Source organism: Chiroxiphia lanceolata, chromosome 32 (genome assembly GCF_009829145.1).
Source record: "Chiroxiphia lanceolata isolate bChiLan1 chromosome 32, bChiLan1.pri, whole genome shotgun sequence".
Lineage (NCBI taxonomy): Eukaryota > Metazoa > Chordata > Aves > Passeriformes > Pipridae > Chiroxiphia > Chiroxiphia lanceolata.
This window is the reverse complement of record NC_045668.1, coordinates 250,090-269,414: the sequence shown is the minus strand read 5'-3', so window position 1 is coordinate 269,414 and position 19,325 is coordinate 250,090. Positions and strand designations below refer to the sequence as shown.

Below are 19,325 nucleotides of genomic sequence, written 5' to 3'. Positions count from 1 at the left end.
TAATTTTCCCCAAGCAGGCTGCTCTAGACAAGGGCTTCCAGTGGTGTGCAGCAACCTCTCCCTCCTGTGCTGGACTCTGGGCAGAGCTGAATCCCTCTGATAAGATTTTACTTCCTTTCAGGAAGGGTCAAGTGAACGAACCCTTCTCAGGAAGCCAGAGCAGACAGTGTTTAGTGTGTATTTGTAAATACCACTTCTTGGGAGGCTGCCAGGGTCTCCTGCCCCACGTGCCCATAGCCTGGAGGCAGCACTTGTGTGGTGAGGGCTGCAGGGAGCCAGGGTGTGCCTGCAGGTAGCTGGAGTTGAATGATCCTGGCTAAACTCTGGGGAGCTGGAAGTTCTCCCATCCATACCTTCTGCAGTGAGTTGAGCTCTCTGTAGCCCATCCAGTGTCCCCAGAATTTTCAGCCTGTGCTGTTGTGCGCGGTGACAGGAGGTGTGTTGGGAATGTGAATGACAGCGGGAGGGCAGCTCACCTTTGCGAGCAGCCTGGTGGCAAAGGTGATGGGATGATGCAACCCTTCAAAGCCTGACTTTCCACGGGGTAACAGTGGGGCCTGGAGCTCCTCAGCCTCTCACCTGAGCTCACCAGGGGTGTCCGAGGAGGGCAAGTGTGTCTTCGGTGTGGTGGGAGGAGGCGAGTGGTGCCGTGTCCTGTTCCCTGAGCCACAGGACACCTTTGGCTGTGGTGTGGCACAAGCCCTCTGGGGTGGGTGGTCTCTGAGACCGCAGCCACCCTTCCCTGGGGTGACCTGAGTTGTATTTCCAGTGTTAATCCCTCCAGGGTTTGATTCCTGCGTGCTGATTTTCAGCCCTTGGCTGAGGAGCGTTGTTGGAGAGGGAGGAACAGCAGCACTGGCAGGCACCAAACAACTGGTGACAGAGCCCTCCTTGGTTCTCAAACTTGCACCTCCTCATGCGGGAAAGTGTTTCTTGTTGCTATCCAAGTCTTTTTTTATTTGGATTACCAGTTCTTTGATTTCAAATTCACTCCCGTGTTACCCCATCAGGGACATCCAGAAAGCAGGGCTGAGCTCATGAAAAATTTCTACCACAGATGCAAAACTTCAGAATAATTTTGTAGATATTCTGGTGCCACGTGATTTATTTCCCTTGGGTTAAGGAGTTGGCTTTGTCTGACAGTTGTGTGTAGTTAACTGAGTTTAAAACACTCTTTAAAAATGAGAGGTAAAGACAAGGCAGAGGGAAGGAAGGCTATTAACCATCAGATAACTAAACTGCGTTTTTATTTGCTCTCGTGGTCTTTGTGAGTTCTATTTGCTGGGCCATGCTGGAGATGGCTGATCCCCATCAGGGGCAGGGGTGGGCACAGCCCTGGTACTGTGCAGGCCCTGCCAGGGAAGATGCTGCTCCTTCGAAATCCTCTTGTGGGTTTGAAAATCCATAAATCCTCCCAGGTCTATTTTTAGGTGTGTCAGATTAGAGCAAGTGTGGGGTTTCTTCCCACTGTGGCCTGCAATGACCCCCTAACCCCCCTGTCCCAGCAGTTCCCACACTCCCTTTGCTGCTGCTGCTGCCCGGGTGTTCAGCCCCGCGGTTCCCCAGAGATCGAGGCTCCCTTTGAAGAGGATTTGGCGAGGGGGGAGGCGGAGCGGCGGCGAAGAGCGGCGAGGAGCGTCTGAAGGAGATGGAGGCCGAGATGGCGCTGTGAGGATCGGGGAAGGGGCGGGGCTTTGTGGCCATGGCAACGGGGGTGGGGCTTGGGGGTGTTGGGTGGAGCCTGAGGGTGGCCATGGCAACAGAGGCGGGGTCGCTCTGGTGGGTGGGGCTTAGAGGCAGGAGGAGCTTTGGGGTGTTAATGATTGTGGGCGGGGCTTGGAGGTTAATGGCGACAGTGGGTGGGACTTGGGGCAGTGGGAGGAGTTTGGGTTCCTATGGCAACAGGGTTGGGGTCTAAGGGATTGGGGTGGGCGGGGCTTGGTTTTTTCGTGACCATGTGGGCGGGGCCAGGGGCTTGGTGATGGGGGTGTTATTGGGAGGGCCCTGGGTGTTACTGGGAGCACTGGGAGGGTGCTGGGGGGTCACTGGGGTGTTACTGGGAGCACTGGGAGGGTCACTGGTGTCACTGGGAGATCACTGGGTGTCACTGGGAGCACTGAGAGGTTCACTGGTGTCACTGGTGTCACAGGGGTGTTACTGGGAGCACTGGGAGGGTCACTGGTGTCACTGGGGGGGTGTCACCGGTGCCCCTCCCCCCCCAGGTTTGAACAGGAGGTTTTGGGGGCTCCAGGCCCCGCCCCTGGGGACCCGCTGGCCCCACCCCCCATCCTACGGCCAATCATCGCCACCAACACCTACCAGCAGGTGACCTTTGACCCCCCGAAAATGACCTCTGACCCCCCCAATGTCCCCCAATGTCCCCAATGTCCCTCCAATGTTCCCCCAATGTCCCCCCAATGTCCCCAATGTCCCCTCAATGTCCCCCCAATGTCCCCCCATGTCCCTCAATGTCCTTAATAGCCCCTCAATGTCCCCCCAATGTCCCTCCAATATCCCCAATGTCCCCACAATGTCCCCAATGTCCCCCAATGTTCCCCCAATGTCCTCCCAATCTGCCCTAATGTCCCCCCAATGTCCCCCAATGTCCCCCAATGTCCCCCAATGTCCCCACAATGTCCCCAATGTCCCCCCAATGTCCCCAATGTCCCCCAATGTCCCCCAATGTTCCCCCAATGTCTCCCCAATGTCCCCCAATGTTCCCCCAATGTCCCCAATATCCCTCCAATGTCCCCCCAATCTGCCCCAATGTCCTTCCAATGTCTCTCCAATGTCCCCCAATGTCCCCTCAATGTCCCCAATCTCCCCCCAATGTCCCCCCAATGTTCCCAATGTCCCCCCAATATCCCCCAATGTCCCCCCATTGTCCCCCTAATGTCCCCTCAATGTCCCCCCAATGTCCCCCAATTTCCCCAATGTCCCCCCAATGTCCCCCCAATGTCCCCAATGTCCCCAATGTCCCCCAATGTCCCCCAGTGTCCCCCCAATGTCCCCCAAATGTCCCCAATGTCCCTCCAATGTCCCCAATATCCCCAATGTCCCCTCAATGTCCCCCCCAATATCCCCCCAATATCCCCAATGTTCCCCCAATGTCCCCAGTGTCCCTCCAATGTCCCCCCAATGTCCCCAATGTCCCCCCAATGTCCCCAATGTCCCCAATGTCCCCCCAATATCCCCCCCCAATGTCCCCAATGTCCCCAATGTCCCCCAGTGTCCCCCAATGTCCCCCCATTTGGAAATGTTTGGCATCATCCAAACACAGGTACAACTCACAGCTGTCCCTCCTCACGTCCCTCACAGGTCAGCAGCGACATCCTTGGAGGAGCCTCAGGATTGCTCCCTGCAGTGATCCCTGCTCCAGCCTTGGAATATAGAGCAAAAAAAACCAGGGAATGCTCCGGGCCTGCAGCTCTCCCGCTCTGGGCTGTGTCACCTCCACACAGTTTCTCCTGGGAAGTTCTCTGCAGCCCAGCACAGGAGGATTCAGCTCTGCTCGCGGCCCTCTGCTCGTGGAGTCGTCGAGAAGCAGCTGCAACAATTCCCTGAGTCCCATTCCCGCCTTTCGGGACGTTTCCTTGCAGCTCCCTTTGTTCTGTGACATGTTCCAAACCTCCTCAAATCCCCCTGAAAACTCCCCCAGGACCCCCCAAACACTCCTGTGACCCCCAAAATCCAGCAGAGACCCCCAACCCCCCCCAAATCCCTTATGTTCCCCCAAATCCCCCCAAATACCTCATGTCCCCCCAAATCCCTCCCAAATCCTCCCAAATCCCTCATGGCCCACTTTGGGCTCATGGATGTCATTGTGGAGGTGGCGTCGCTCCATCTCCAGCTCGTGGATGTGTTCTTGTTGGTCCAGGAGGGATTTTTGCAATCTTTGCACCTCCTGGAGCACAGCCACTTGGTTCTGGTGCATGTGCACTTGTTCAGCTCCCAGTTCTGACACTCCAGGTCCCGTTTCTCTCTCTGCAGCGTCCGGAGCCGCTCCCGGGCCTGGCCCAGCTTGTCCCGGAGGTGCCGCGACTGCACCCACAGGTCCCAGGGCGAGCGTTTGGGGGGGGCACAGGGGGCTCCTGGGGGGACACCCGGGGTTGGGGACATCAGGAACGGGGTTTGGGGACAGTGAGGAGGGGTTTGGGGACATCAGGGAGGAACTGGCTCCGGTTTATCCCAATTGTTTTTCACCCCTCCCCATTAGCTTTTGGGAATTCCAGGCCCCCCCGCAAACCTCTGCCTTTTCCAGGTTTTCCAACAGCGCTCGCTCCCGAGCGCTGACCTCATCCTGTTCCTGGCACCACTCCTCCTCCTCCTCCTGCAGACACCGCTCCAGCTCCGACTCCAGCTCCGACTCCAGGGAGCTGCGGGAAAGTCCCAGAATTTCTCCCTGGATCCCCTCCAAATTCCCATCAAACCTCTTCCCTGACATGTTCTTTCAGGCAGTCCTTGTAGCTTCTCTTTGGGGCTCCTCTCTTGCGGCAGCCGGTGGCAAGTTCACCATAAAGCAGGACCTTCGGGAGGCGGTGGTTGGTCCTTCATCCTGGAGACGTGCCCTGCCCAGCGCAGCTGTGTTCTCAGCAACATGGCCTCAATGCTTGTGCCTGCTGCCTGTTCTAGAACAGACGTATTGGTCACATCATCTGACCAGTGGATGTTCAGGATTGTGCGGAGACAGCGTTGATGGAAGCGTTCGAGGAGACGCAGCTGGTGGCGGTAGATGACCCGTGATTCAGATCCGTAGAAGAGAGTAGACAGCACTAGGGCTCTGTAAACACTGATCTTGGTGCTTTTCTTCAGGTGTTTATTTCTCCAAACTCTTTGATGGAGCCTTCTGAAAGCTCTCCATGCCTTTGTTAACCTGTTGTCTATCTCTCCGTCAATCTCACCGCCCGAGGAGATGAGGCTCCCTAGGTAATTAAACTGTTGGACTGATTTGCTGGATTTGGGGCAGTTTCGGGGGATGTTTCGGTGCTTTGCTCACCATACTCTGGAGCCTCTGCCCCGGGTCACTTTGGGCTCCTGGATGTCCTTGTGGAGGGGGCGTCGCTCCATCTCAAGTTGATGGATCCGTTCGTCCTGTTGATCCAGGAGGGATTTTTGTGATCTTTGCACCTCCTGGAGCGCGGCCACTTGGTCCTGCTGCACGTTGAGCTGTTCCTTGACCTGCCTCCCCGAGTCCCATTCCCGCGTTTCGGGACGTTTCCTTGGAGCTCCCTTTGTTCTGTGACATGTTCTAAACCTCCTCAAATCCCCCCGAAAACTCCCCCAGGACCCCCCAAACCCTCCTATGACCCCCCAAAATCCAGCAGAGACCCCCAAACCCCCCAAATCCCTCATGGTCCCCCAAATCCCCTTAAATCCCGCATTTCCCCCCAAATCCCCCCAAATCCCACTTCCACCTTGCTGGCGAAGCACAGGGAATTGATGGATTCCCCCAAATTCTCCTCCAGGGGGAAAATGGTTACTAACATGTCTCCAATTTCCCCTCTCCCCCTGGGGAGGGGAAATTTGGGATTCAGGGAGGAATTTGGGGATTTAGGGGGCAATTTTTGGATTCTGGGAGGATTTGGAGGGAAATTTGGGGGTTTAGGGCTGTCTCATCATCGGACATCCTTGGATACCGGTATCAACTTTGTTCGGGTCTTTTTCGTCTGGTGTCTGGTCTCCTGTAAAACACAACTTAGGGCGCAGAATTAGTTTTTCCCCAGGGCTAGGTTTCCTTGAGGGACACATTGAATCTCTCCATCCTTCCTCATAACCCACCAGGGCAGTTCCGGACCCTTGAGCCAAAACAATCCCACAAATGGGTTTTGTCTTGGCCTGAGGGAGGAGTGATCCAAACAACCTTACCTAGCATACCTTTTAGATGGATCGCTGGAACTTTGTCTCCATCTGCAGTGTGGAGGGATTCTGCTTGGGCAGGACCAGCTCGCTTGACAGAGCCTCTAGTGTTGACTAGCCAGGTGGCCTTGGCTAAGTTCTTATCCCAATTTTTGTAAGTTCCCTCACCTAGTGCCTTTAGGGTTGTCTTCAACAGTCCTCACCTGCTCCTGGTGCAGCTGCAACTGATGTCTTCTGCGGGGCACCTGGGGGACAGGGGACATTTTGGGGAATTTGGGGACATTTTGGGGAATTTGGGGACATTTTGGCGGTTTTTCGTGTCTTACCTGCCCGTGGTGCAGCTGCAAGAATAGATGTCTTCTGGGGGGTACCAGGGAGAGAGGAGACATTTTGGGGGGCTGAGCTCCCTCTGGAGCTGCTCCCGGCACTGCTTGAGCAAAAATCAAGAACTAACAGCAAAGAACAGGGATGGTCCGGTTTAGTGCTGAATGCCATGGGTGTAAACGGCAGGTCTGAGAGAAAGAAGTTTTTTTCCAGTTTAGCCCCCTCAACCCCTGTCCTATTGTGACAGGCCCTACTGAACCCTTTGCCCACATGTTTCTCAGAAGCTGCCTTGAAGTCCTGGAAGGCCCCAAGGAGGTCTCCCCACAGCCTTTTCTTCTGCAGGCTGAAGAGCCCCCACTCTCTCAGCCTGTCTCCATCCGAGAGGTGCTGCAGCCCTCTGATCCCCTGGGTGGCCTCCTCTGGAAGTGGAGGAATTCCAGGCCCCCCGCAAACCTCTGCGTTCCCCAAGATTTTTCCAAGGTCTTTCTCCTGGGCTGTGGCGTGGCTCTGCCGCTGCTCCTCCTCCCGCAGACGCTTCTCCAGCGCCGACTCCAGGGAGCTGCGGGAAAGGCCCAGAATTTCTCCCTGAATCCCCTCAAATTCCCATCAAACCTCTTCCCAAACCCCCCCCCCGAATGTCCCGAACCCCCTGGAATTCCCAACTCCCCCTTAGAATTCCAAAATTCTTCCCAAATCCTCCCTCTGATCCCCCAAATGCCCTGAATTTTCCTGAATTTCCCCCTGAATTCCCACCAAATCCCCACCAAATCCCTTCCCAAACCCCCCTCAGAATTCCCAAATCCTCCCTCTGACCCCCCCAAATGCCTGGAATTTCCCCCTGAATCCCCCCAGATTCCCTGAATTTCCCCCCAAATTCCCTGGCTCTCTCTGAATTTCCACCCGAATGCCCCCAAATTCCCTGAATTTCCCCCTGAATCCCCTCCAATTTCCCCGCAAGCCCCTTTCAAATTCCCTGATCTTGGCCCTGAATGCCCCCAAATCCCCTCAGTTTCCCCCCAAATCTCCCCCTGAATCCCCCAAATGCCCAAATTGGAATTCCCAAACCTCGAGGGGCTTGGGGGATTGGAAGGCAATTTGGAGGGAATTGATGCGATTTTGGAGGGGGCTTTGTGGGGAATTGGGGAATTTGTCAAAGGGTTTTGGGGAATTTTTGTGGGGATCCTTGAGAGAATCTCAGAAAATTCCCATTTGGAGGGATTTTGAGGAAATCTTTGGAATTTGGGGCAATTTGGGGAACTTTTGGAGAAGTCAGAGGGAATTGGGGAATTTTTGGAAGGCTTTTGGGGGAAATTCTGTGGGATCTTGAGGGGTTTGGGGTTGACTTCTGTGGACTTGAGATCAATTTTCGTGGATTTTCAGAAGGTTTTGAGGGATTCTTGATGGAATTTGAGGGGGTTTGGGTGGATTTCAGGGGAATTTTGGTGGTTCCCTCACCCCACTCGGAGGCAGCTTTCCCAGAGCCCTGGCTGGAGGGGGATTTTCAGTGGATCTTTGACAGATTTGGAGTGGGTTTGGAAGGATTTTCGCTCCATTTCAATGGATTTCAGCTCAGTTCTGAAGGATTTCCTGGGATTTTGAGTGGATTTCAGGGGGATTTGGAAGGACTTGGATGGATTTTGAGAGGGTTTTTTAAGGGATTTGGGCGGATTTCAGGGAAATTTTGAAGGACTTGGATGGATTTTGATGGCGTTTTTTATGGGATTTGGGCGGATTTTGCTGGATTTGGGGCAGTTTCGGGGGATGTTTCGGTGCTTTGCTCACCATACTCTGGAGCTCAGGTTGCTCTTCCGTCTTTTGCACTCCCTGAGCTCTCTGTGGAGGTTCTCCCGGGACTCCTTGAGCTGCTCCCAGGACTCCCTGAGCACCCGGTTCTCCCGTTCCAGGCCCCGTTTCTCTCTCTGCAGCTTCCGCAGCTGCTTCCGGGCCTGGCCCAGCTTGTCCCGGAGGTGCCACGACTGCCTTTTCCAGGTTTTCCAACAGCGCTCGCTCCCGAGCTCTGACCTCATCCTGTTCCCGGCACCACTCCTCCTCCTCCTCCTGCAGACACCGCTCCAGCTCCGACTCCAGCTCCTACTCCAGGAAGCTGCGGGAAAGTCCCAGAATTTCTCCCGGCATCCCCTCCAAATTCCCATCAAACTTCTTCCCTGACATGTTCTTTCAGGCAGTCCTTGTAGCTTCTCTTTGGGGCTCCTCTCTTGCGGCAGCCGGTGGCAAGTTCACCATAAAGCAGGACCTTCGGGAGGCGGTGGTTGGTCCTTCATCCTGGAGACGTGCCCTACCCAGCGCAGCTGTGTTCTCAGCAACATGGCCTCAATGCTTGTGCCTGCTGCCTGTTCTAGAACAGACATATTGGTCACATCATCTGACCAGTGGCTGTTTAGGATTGTGCAGAGACAGCGTTGATGGAAGCGTTCGAGGAGACGCAGCTGGTGGCGGTAGATGACCCGTGATTCAGATCCGTAGAAGAGAGTAGACAGCACTAGGGCTCTGTAAACACTGATCTTGGTGCTTTTCTTCAGGTGTTTATTTCCCCAGACTCTTTGATGGAGCCTTCCGAAAGCTCTCCGTGCCTTTGCTAACCTGTTGTCTATCTCTCCGTCAATCTCACTGCCCGAGGAGATGAGGCTCCCTAGGTAATTAAACTGTTGGACTGATTTGCTGGATTTGGGGCAGTTTCGGGGGATGTTTCGGTGCTTTGCTCACCATACGCTGGAGCTCAGGTTGCTCTCCCGTCTTTAGGGGGGGTTCCCTTCATAAAATGTCCCCCTCTGCCCCGGGCCCACTTTGGGCTCCTGGATGTCATTATGGAGGCGGCGTCGCTCCATCTCCAGCTCGTGGATGCGTTCTTGCTGATCCAGGAGGGTTTTTTGCAATCTTTACACCTCCTGGAGCGCAGCCATCTAGTCCAGTTGCACGTGGAGCTGCTCCTCGACCCGCCTTCAGTGAGCCTGGGGAAGAACAGGGGGGAAATGGCACCAAAAGGGAACTCCCTCTGGAGCTGCTCCCAGGACTCCTTGAGCTCCCAGTTCTGACACTCCAGGCCCCGTTTCTGTCTGTGCAGGTTCCGGAGCTGCTCCCGGGCCTGGCCCAGCTTGTCCCAGAGGTGCCACGACTGCACCCGCAGGTCCCAGGGCGAGCGTTTTGGGGGGCACAGGGGGCTCCTGGTGGGACAACTGGGGTTGGGGACATCAGGAATGGGGTTTGGAGACAGTGAGGAGGGGTTTGGGGACATCTTTACACCTCCTGGAGCACAGTCACTTGGTTCCGGTGCACGTGGAGCTGCTCCATCTGCAGTGTGGAGGGATTCTGCTTGGGCAGGACCAACTCGCTTGACAGAGCCTCTAGTGTTGACTAGCCAGGTGGCCTTGGCTAAGTTCTTATCCCAATTTTTGTAAGTTCCCTCACCTAGTGCCTTTAGGGTTGTCCTCAACAGTCCATTACACCTTTCTACTTTTCCTGCAGCAGGTGCATGATATGGAATGTGATATACCCATTCAATACCATGCTCCTGTGCCCAAGTGGCTACTAGGCTGTTCTTGAAATGAGTCCCGTTGTCTGACTCAATCCGCTCTGGAGTGCCATGTCTCCACAGGACCTGCTTCTTGAGACCTAGAATGGTGTTTCGGGCTGTTGCATGTGGTACCGAATATGTTTCCAACCATCCTGTGGTTGCTTCCACCATGGTAAGCACATAGTGTTTACCTTGGCGGGTCTGTGGCAACATGATATAGTCAATCTGCCAGGCCTCCCCATATTTATACTTCTCCCAGCGTCCACCATACCACAGGGGCTTCAACCTTTTTGCCTGTTTAATAGCAGCACAGGTTTCACAGTCACGGATAACTTGAGAGATGATATCCATGGCTAAATCCACCCCTCGGTCTCGTGCCCATCTATGAGTGGCATCTCGGCCCTGATGACCTGAAGCATCATGGGCCCATCGAGCCAGGAACAATTCTCCCTTCTGCTGCCAGTCTAGGTCTGTTTGTGATACCTTGACCTGTGCACCTCGGTCTGCCTGTATGTTATTAGCATGTTCCTCATTAGCTCGTTTCTTGGGCACATGGGCATCTACATGGCGGACTCTCACGTTCAATTTCTTCACTCTGGCAGCGATGTCTTGCCACAGATCAACAGCCCAGATGGGTTTTCCTCTACGCTTCCAATTCATCTCTTTCCACCGGTCTAGCCATCCCCATAGGGCATTGGTTATCAGCCACGAATCGGTGTACAGGTAGAGCCTTGGCCATCCTTCTCTCTCTGCGATATCTAGGGTCAATTGGACTGCTTTGAGTTCCGCAAACTGACTCGATTCGCCTTTACCTTCAGCGGCTTCCGCCACTCGTCGGGTGGGACTCCAAACAGCTGCTTTCCACTTCTGACTCCTCCCTACAATACGGCAGGAGCCATCGGTGAAAAGGGCATAGCGTGTCTCTTCATCTGGCAGCTTATCATATGGCGGAGCTTCTTCAGCTCGGTTTACTGGTTCTCCTTCTTCTTCTGCCAGAGTGAAGTTCCCACCTTCAGGCCAATTGGTTATGATTTCCAAGATGCCAGGGCGATTCGAGTTCCCGATTTGGACACGTCGCGTAATCAAAGCAATCCACTTGCTCCATGTGGCATCGGTGGCATGATGTGTAGGGGGTACCTTCCCTTTGAACATCCAGCTCAAGACTGGTAATCGGGGTGCCAGGAAGAGCTGTGCTTCGGTACCAATTACCTCTGAAGCTGCTCGTACACCTTCATACGCCGCTAAGATTTCCTTTTCCGCAGGGGTGGAATTGACCTCAGAACCTCTGTAGCTTTGGCTCCAGAAACCCAGTGGTCACCCTCGTGTCTCTCCAGGCACCTTTTGCCAGAGGCTCCAGGAGGGACCTTTATCTCCAGCTGCAGTGTAGAGTACATTCTTTACATCTGGTCCCGTTCTGACTGGTCCAAGAGTCACAGCATGTGCAATTTCTTGCTTGATCTGCCTGAAAGCTTGTTGTTGCTCAGGACCCCACTGGAAATTGTTCTTTTTACGGGTCACAAAGTAAAGAGGGTTCACAATCTGACTGTATTCTGGGATGTGCATCCTCCAGAAGCCTATGGCTCCCAGAAAAGCTTGGGTCTCTTTCTTGTTTGTGGGTGGAGCCATGGCTACAATCTTGTTGATGACGTCTGTTGGTATCTGGCATCGTCCGTCTTGCCATTTCACCCCTAGGAATTGGATCTCTTGGGCAGGTCCCTTGACTTTGCTCTTCTTGATGGCGAAATCAGCCTTGAGGAGAATCTGGATGATCTTCTGTCCTTTCTCGAAAACTTCTTCAGCTGTGTCTCCCCATACAATGATGTCATCGATGTACTGGATGTGTTGGGGAGCCTTACCCTTCTCTAGTGTGACCTGGATCAGTCCATGGCAGATGGTTGGACTGTGCTTCCACCCCTGGGGTAGGGGGATCAGGCCCAGCCAGTGTGGGGTTGGAAAAGGCAGGTCCTGCCTGACCAACCTGGTCTCCTCCTGTGACAAAATGACCCCCTCAGTAGCTGAGGGAAAGGCTGGGGATGTGTCTCTTCTGACTTCAGGAAAGCCTTTGAGCCCATCTTCCCCCTTTTCCACTCAAACTCTGTCTTTCCTACATTGGGGGGGAGGGGCAGGGGAAAGACAAATTCTCTTAAATTCCCAATCTATACCAGAATGTCTGATGATTGCCATGATAACTGACATGGGCAATGAGAATGGATGCTGGTTGCCATGGTAACTGACCATAGCAACCAGAATGTTTGCAGTTTACCATGGTAACTGACCGTAGCAACACAAGTCTATGATGGTTGCCATGGTAACTGACCGTAGCAACGTGACTGTATGATGGTTACCATGGTAACCGACTGATCCAGTTGGAAGTATGATGTTTGCCATGGTAACTGAATGTAACAATGGGAATGTATGATAGTTGCCATGGTAACTGACCATGGCAATGGGAATGTATGATGGTTGCCATGGTAACTGACCATAGCAGTGGGATATATCATGGTTGCCATTGTAACTGACAGTAGCAATGGAAAAATGTGATGGTTACCATTGTAACTGACTATAGCAATGACAATGTACAATGGTTGCCATGGTAACTGACCGTAGCAATGGAAATGTGTGATGGGTGCCATGGTAATTGAGTGTAGCAACAGGAATGTATGATTGTTGCCATGGTAACTGACCGTAGCAACGGGAATATACGATGGTGACCATGGTAACTGACCGTAGTAGTGGGAGGTATGATGGTTGCCATGGTAACTGACCGTAACAATGGGACTGTATGGTGGTTGCCATGGTAACCGACCATAGCAATGGGAATGTATGATGGTTGCCACGATAACCGACTGTGACAATGGGAATGTGTGAGGTTTCCCATGGTAATTGACTGTAGAAATGGGAATGTATGCTGGTTGTCATGGAATGTGACCGTAGCAACGTGACTGTATGATGGTTGCCATGGTAAGTGACCATCACAATGGGAATGTATGATGGTTGCCATGGTAACTGACCATAGCAGTGGGAATGTATGCTGTTTGCCATGGTAACTGACTATAGCAATGGAAATGTGTGATGGTTACCATGGTAACTGACTATAGCAATGGAAATGTCTGATGTTTGCCATGGTAACTGACTGTACCAGTGGGATGTATGATGATTGTCGTGGTAACCAACTGTAGCAACAGGAATGTATGATGGTTGTCATGGTAACTGACCGTAAGAATGGGAATTTATGATAGTTGCCATGGTAGCAGACCGTAGCAGTGGGAAGTATGATAGTTACCGTGGTAACCAAACGTGACAGTGAGAATGTGTGATGGTTGCCATGGCAACTGGCCATAGCAGTGGGAAGTATGATGGTTGCCGTGGTTACTGACTGTAACAATGGTAATGTAGGATGGTTGCCATGGTAACTGATCATAGCAATGGGAGTGTAGGATGGTTGCCATGGTAACCAACCCAAGCAATCTCTCCTAGTTTCAGGGACCACAACCAGTTTATCACTGGGTGGGTGCACCCAAAACTGTTTATTTTACACCCTCTGGGTCATTTCTGAGGGACTCTTAAGAATGGATCCTTTGCAGCAGCTGCCCAGGGCCCACCTGACACCTCAGCCTACAAGCTGGCTGGGAAAGAACTCTGCAAGGAGTGTTCCTTTGTCTTCACACCCAGGACTCTGCTGTCAGAACTCCCCTCCGGGGAGGCATTAGCACCTTCACCCCCAGCCTGAGGGGTCATCTCTGCCAATGGGCCGCCTTGGACTGGCAGAACAGGCAGCTGCAACACCCAGACCATCACACACTCCAAAAATACCCCCTGACTCACAGAGTTAAATCACCCATTGGGAAACTCCCTGCCCTGGGGGAGGTGCTGCACATCCCCACCTGAACCTGAGCACATATACTCTTGGGCTTTGGGGACTTCTGCTACCACTCGTGGGATTGAGAGGAGGACCAGAACTCCAACAGGACTGGGATTGGAACTCTCCACAGCACTGCCATCGCTACCTCAACACAACTGCCACCATCATCTGCACCAACAGCTTTTCCTTTCCTTTTCCTTTGCACCCTGGGGGGCCACGTGGTGCTCAGCACTGTTCTCTTCTTGTCCCAGGTTGCTGGCTTATACAGCTATTTTTGTGGGTTAAACCAGTTTTCTCTGTATCACTGTATTTATTGTCATCTTCTCAGTAAATTGTAAGTCTGACTTGTAATCCCTTGTGTGGGTTCATTTCTCCCTCCGGTTCACTTTTAACCCAGCACATGATGGGAACGTATGATGGTTGCCATGGTAACTGACCATGGCAAGGGGGCTCAGTGGTGTTGCCCACGGTTTCCACTTCTGCAAATTGGCTTCACTCACCTTCTCCTTCAGCAGCCTCAGTCACTCGTCGTGGGGGCCCCACACAGCAGCTTCCCAGCTCCGTGAGGTTCTGCAGCAGCCCAGAGTCCCTTTGGCCCCACAAGGTCCTGCAGTGTCCCGATGGCCCCTTGATTCCGTGAGGCTCCACAGTGTCCCCGGGTCTCCCTGGTTCCATGAGTTTCCCCAATGTCCCAGGTTTCCTTTGGTTCCATGAAACCCAGATGTGGAGCAGTGGCCCCTCGATTCCACGAGGTTTTGCAGTGTCCCGATGGCTCCTTTCTGCCGTCAGGTTCTGCACAGTCTCAGGGTTCCTCTGCTTTCAGGAGTTTCTGCAGTGTCCCAATGGCCCCTCGATTCCAGGACGATCCCAAACGTCCCAGGCTTCCTTTGGTTCTAGGAAGCCCTGCATGTCCAAATGGCCCCTTGATGCCATGAGTTTTCACAGTGTCCCCATTTTCCCTTGGTTCCACGAGGACCTGCACTGTCACAACGGTCCCTTGATTCCATGAGGTTCCAGTCTCCCAGGGCTTCTTCATCTCCATCAGACTCCACAGGGTCACAATGGTCCCTTGATTCTGTGAGATTCCACAGTATCCCAAGGTTCCTTTGCTTCCCTGGGCCCTGCAGAGTCACAATGGACTGTTGATTCCTCAGGTTCCACGGTGTCAAAATGGCCCCTTGATTCTTGGAGGTTCCACAGCATCCCCAGATTCCTTTGGATCCACAAGGCCCAGCAGTGTCACAATGGCCCCTTGATTCCATGAGGTTCTTCAGTGGCACAATGGCCCTTTGTTTCTATGAGGTTCCACAGTGTCCAAGGATTCCTTTGGTTCCATGAAGCCCTGCAGTGACACAATGGGTTGTTGATTCCGTGCAATTCTGCAGGGTCACAAAGACCACTTGGTTCCACGAGTTTCCTCAGTGTCCCAGGCTTCCCTTGGTTCCATCAGGTCCTGCAGGGTCACAAGCACCCCTTGCTCATATGTGGTTTCCCAGAGTCCCAGGTTTCATTTTATTCCATGGGGCCCTGCAATGGCACAATGGCCAAACAATTCCATCAGGTTCCCAATGTCCCAATGGCCCAGTGATTCCAGGAAGTTCCAAAATGTCCCAGGGTTTCTTTGCTGCCATGAGGTCCCCCATGTCACACTGGTCACTTGATTCCAGGAGATTCTGCAGTCTCCCAGCTTTCCTTCAGATCCATGAGGTCCTCCAGTGTCACAATGGCCCTTTGATTCCATGAAGTTCCACACTCTCCCACAATTCCTCTGCTTCCATGAGCTTCGCAGTGTCTCAATAGGCCCTTGACTCCAGGAGGTTCCAAACTGTCCCAGGGTTCCTTTGGTTCCAGGAGACCCTGAAGTGTCACAACAGCTCATTGAATCCCTGAGTTTCTCTGGTGTCACAAGGACCCCCTTGATTCCAACAAAGGCACCCTATCTAAATTTGTTCTTTGCAAACTGTCCTTGCTGTCACCTCCTGGCAGTGGTTTCATGGCCCCTGTCAGAGCCAGCCCTGTCCCTGCACTGACCCAGCTCTGCTGCCCCACAGATGCTGGATCAGGAAGGGAAGGCCCACGGTGCAGGGCAGTGCACTGGGACTCATCCTGGAAGGGACCTCGGCAGGTTTCTGGGCCAAACCAAAGCACAGCCAGTGGAGAAAGGGACACAGGGATGGGCAGTTCGTGTGCTCTGCCACCTCAGGGGGAGATGTAGAGCTACAGGGACACCCAGCCCATGTGGATCCCTCCAGGAGATGGTTCCCATGTCTCATCTAGGCAGTGGTTGCTCCGGTTTGATGTTCACTGGTGGTTACACCCACCCACACCCACCCCAGTCTCATGTGCACACACACCAGTCTCACCAGAGTCTGGCCCCCCAGAGAACACAAGACCCCATGATTTGTGCTTCCCACTCCAGAAAGTGGCACTTGGACCTCCCTCCAAACCCAGAGCACAGAGTTCCCTTGTCCTAAAAAGTTCTTGGCAATGGAGAGATGAAGCAAACGGTACAGACTGTGGGGATCCCTTGCCGGGCATGGCCAGGGATGGGCACTGACCACTCACCTGTTTGCACGTGACCAGTGAACCCGAAAAATCGGCCCAAAAGACTGCTCAGAGACATTTTTTTATCTTTAAGCAGCAAGGTAATTGTTTATTCAACGTTGGGAGCAAGCCAGCTCGTGCTGGACAAAGTTGCTCGACTTACAAGTGCAAAACTAAGCCATTTTATACACTTCAGATACATGGTTACATCATTTATTATACATATTAATAAGTAGGCTGGTCTCTGGGCAGAGTCTTTCCAGACATGCCCAGTTTTCTGCTGTGGGAGTCTTCTCCTCAAGCCTTCATCCCTCTGGTGGTCGCCATGGACGTCTTCCTCAATTTGACCTCTTCAATTAGGTGACCTGAAATCTTCAAGCTTGCAAAATCCTGGCTCTGGGCCTTCTAGATCTTATTCAAACATCTAGTTTCCCTAATTTATTACTGTGTGTGTACTACTCCTATTCTTTCTATAACAGGGCCTTTGGTCCAGTGAGCAGAACAGAACATGAGATTAACCAGTGCTCTGAAAATGTTCTTCCAGCAAAACAGGTGTTGGGGTTTCTTAGCAGGTCAAGATATCTCAGTTAACTCTTCTAGGCCTGGCTCCTGTTTCAATCCTCCTTCCGGCCCCTCTTGTGGATGGGCATCACATGAGCACCTCCACTCATCGGGTCCTCCCTAGTGAGTCAGGACTGATGGTAAATGATGGAGGGTTTCTGCTGAGCTCTCCCTCCAGCTCCCTCAGCACCCTTGGATGAATCCCTTCTGGTCCCATAGACTTGGGAGTGTCTCAGTGGCTCAGCAGATCACCAACTGCTTCCTCCTGGATTACAGAGGGTCCATTCTGTTCCCTGTCCTTGTCTACCAGCTCAGGGGGCTGGTTGTCCTGAGGATAACAGGCCTTTCTGTTAAAGACTGAGGCAAAGAAGGCATTAAATGCCTTGGCCTTTTCCTCATCCTTGGTGACAATGTTCCCCCCGCTGTCCAATGAAGGATGGAGATTTTCCTGTCCCCTCCTTTTGTTGATGATGTATCATATAAACCCTTTTTATTACCCTTTACAGAAGTAACCAGATTGAGTTCTAGCTGAGCTTTTACCTTTCTAATTTTCTCTCTACATGGCCTAACAACATCCTTGTACTCTTCCTGAGCTGCCTGCCCCTTCCTCCGAAGGTCATAAACCCTTTTTTTCCCCCACTCCCAGGAAAATTCCCTGCTCAGCCAGACCAGTCGTCTTCCCTGCCGGCTCATCTTGCAGCACACATGGACAGGCTGCTCCTGTGCCTTCAAGATTTCCTTCTTAGAGTATGTCCAGCCTTCCTGCACCTCTTTGTTATTAAGGACTGTTTTGCAGGTGACTGTCTCAACCATTTCAGTGTCCTGAACAGGCCAAAGTCCACCCTCCAGAAGTCTAAGGTAGAAGTTTTATTGATCCCTTCCTTACTTCACCCAGAACTGAAAACTCCATCATTTCATGGTTGCTGTGCCCAAGACACCTCCGACCACCACATCTCCCAACAGCCCTTCTCTGTTCAAATCTTTCATCTCTCTTAACCAAGCATTATTCCCTTGCCAAGTCTCCCATCTCCCTTGTCCCCGTTCCCCTTGACCTTCCCAAATCTGCCATCATGTTGGGAGCAGCTTTCTGATGCCATTCATGACTTCTGACTCTTTGCCTTCCCACAAATCAGCTGGGGGCTACTCAGTTCCTGTGACAGAAGTGACCTCACAACTGGCATCCAGAGGGACAATGAGCTCCTGGGCTGTTGGTCCCTGCCCAGTGCACCCAGCAGTCCTGCACCGCTCCTGAGGTTCCTGCCTCAGCTCAGGCCTTCCAGCTCGTGCTCCAAAAGAGCTCCCGTGGGTCCCAGGACACTTTTCCCAGTCCCACATGAGGGCTTCAGCTACCCCAGAGAATGCTGGAGGCACTGGTGGCCTCTCTGCAAACAACTGACTCAAGCCCTGAATGTAGATTTTAGGAAATAGTGGAACCCTCTGACATGAAGACTTCTATGTACTCTCTGGAGAAGTCTTCCTTCCCAGATTCATGAATGTTCTTTATGCAGTGATTTCCCAAACACATTTTCTACCAACAGTTTGAGTGGTGAAACATTGCTCAGAGGTTCTTCTCAGTTGCTATTAGCACATTTTATGTCTCTACTTCTTCCCCACTTTTTTTTTCTTCCTCTCTACTCTTTGATGAGCTTTCAAGGAAAAGATTGCTTGAATTGTGGGATAACTCAGATTGGAAGAGTTTCCTTTGCAATGGCCCTTGCACCAGTGTCTTCAATTGGATCAGGTGTGACTTTGGTCTGATTAATTCTTATAATCCACCTGACCTGTGGTCCTGCACATCCCCTCTGGCATGTGTAAGCATCTTCCAATTAATTCAGCTTTACTCAGCTGTGCAGCAGAAGCTGCTACAGGGATCTCTGAAGCCGTCAGATTCTCCCAGGACAGCAATCGCTACATTTATGCCCAAGAAAAGGCCTGGGCACAGCAGGATCTGCCCATCTCTGGGACTGCCTGGACTTCCCTGGAGGGTGTCCCTGGAGAGGTCCCACACAATTCAGTCCAACAGTTGATTTTGAAGGGCACTCAAAAGTTTTGCTCCTTTTGGAGTTTGTTAATTTTTAAGGATCTTGACTGAATTCAATCCCTTGGTTTCAAGCTGATGGGCTCTTTCAGACCAGTCTCTCCTCTCATCTATGTGGACAATGAACTGGGACCACTCAGGGGACTAATGACTTCAGTGCTCTGGCTGCACATCAACACAGCTTTGTTTCACTGCTTCAAACCCACCATCCCCTCTTCTCCCCCTGGCATTTCAAATCACCCTGTTTTTGGAGCCATGTGCTCTGCTCCTCTCTGCCTGAAAACAAAATCAAAAGATGAAAGGAAAAATGTCAGTCTTTATTGTACATTTTTTCTCATGCTTCTTTCTGTGAACTGTGAATTTTCATTTAAAAGCATAACAACTTAATTAATCGGAGATTTGAGACTTGAATAATGAGTTTCATCTGCTCCACTGCAGGTTCTTATGGGAACTTGTTTTCTCCAGGCTCCCTCTATAGTCAGTGGAGACAAGAGAAGGCTCTGGAGGCTGGGTTCTCCCAGTCTAAAACTGGTAGGCAAAGGAAAGGTTACAAATCTCTTCCTGGCACTGTTCTCTTGCTCTGCATTTGGGTTGGAACATTTGACAGC

At 52.4% G+C, this 19,325-nt stretch overlaps 1 protein-coding gene across 7 annotated transcripts in view; it reads left to right on the top strand.

Annotated features, from left to right (window-relative positions):
- The window catches only part of LOC116779902 (ribosome-binding protein 1-like), a 552,013-nt gene that overhangs the window by 393,407 nt on the left and 139,281 nt on the right, over positions 1-19,325 (top strand). The window lies entirely within an intron of this gene.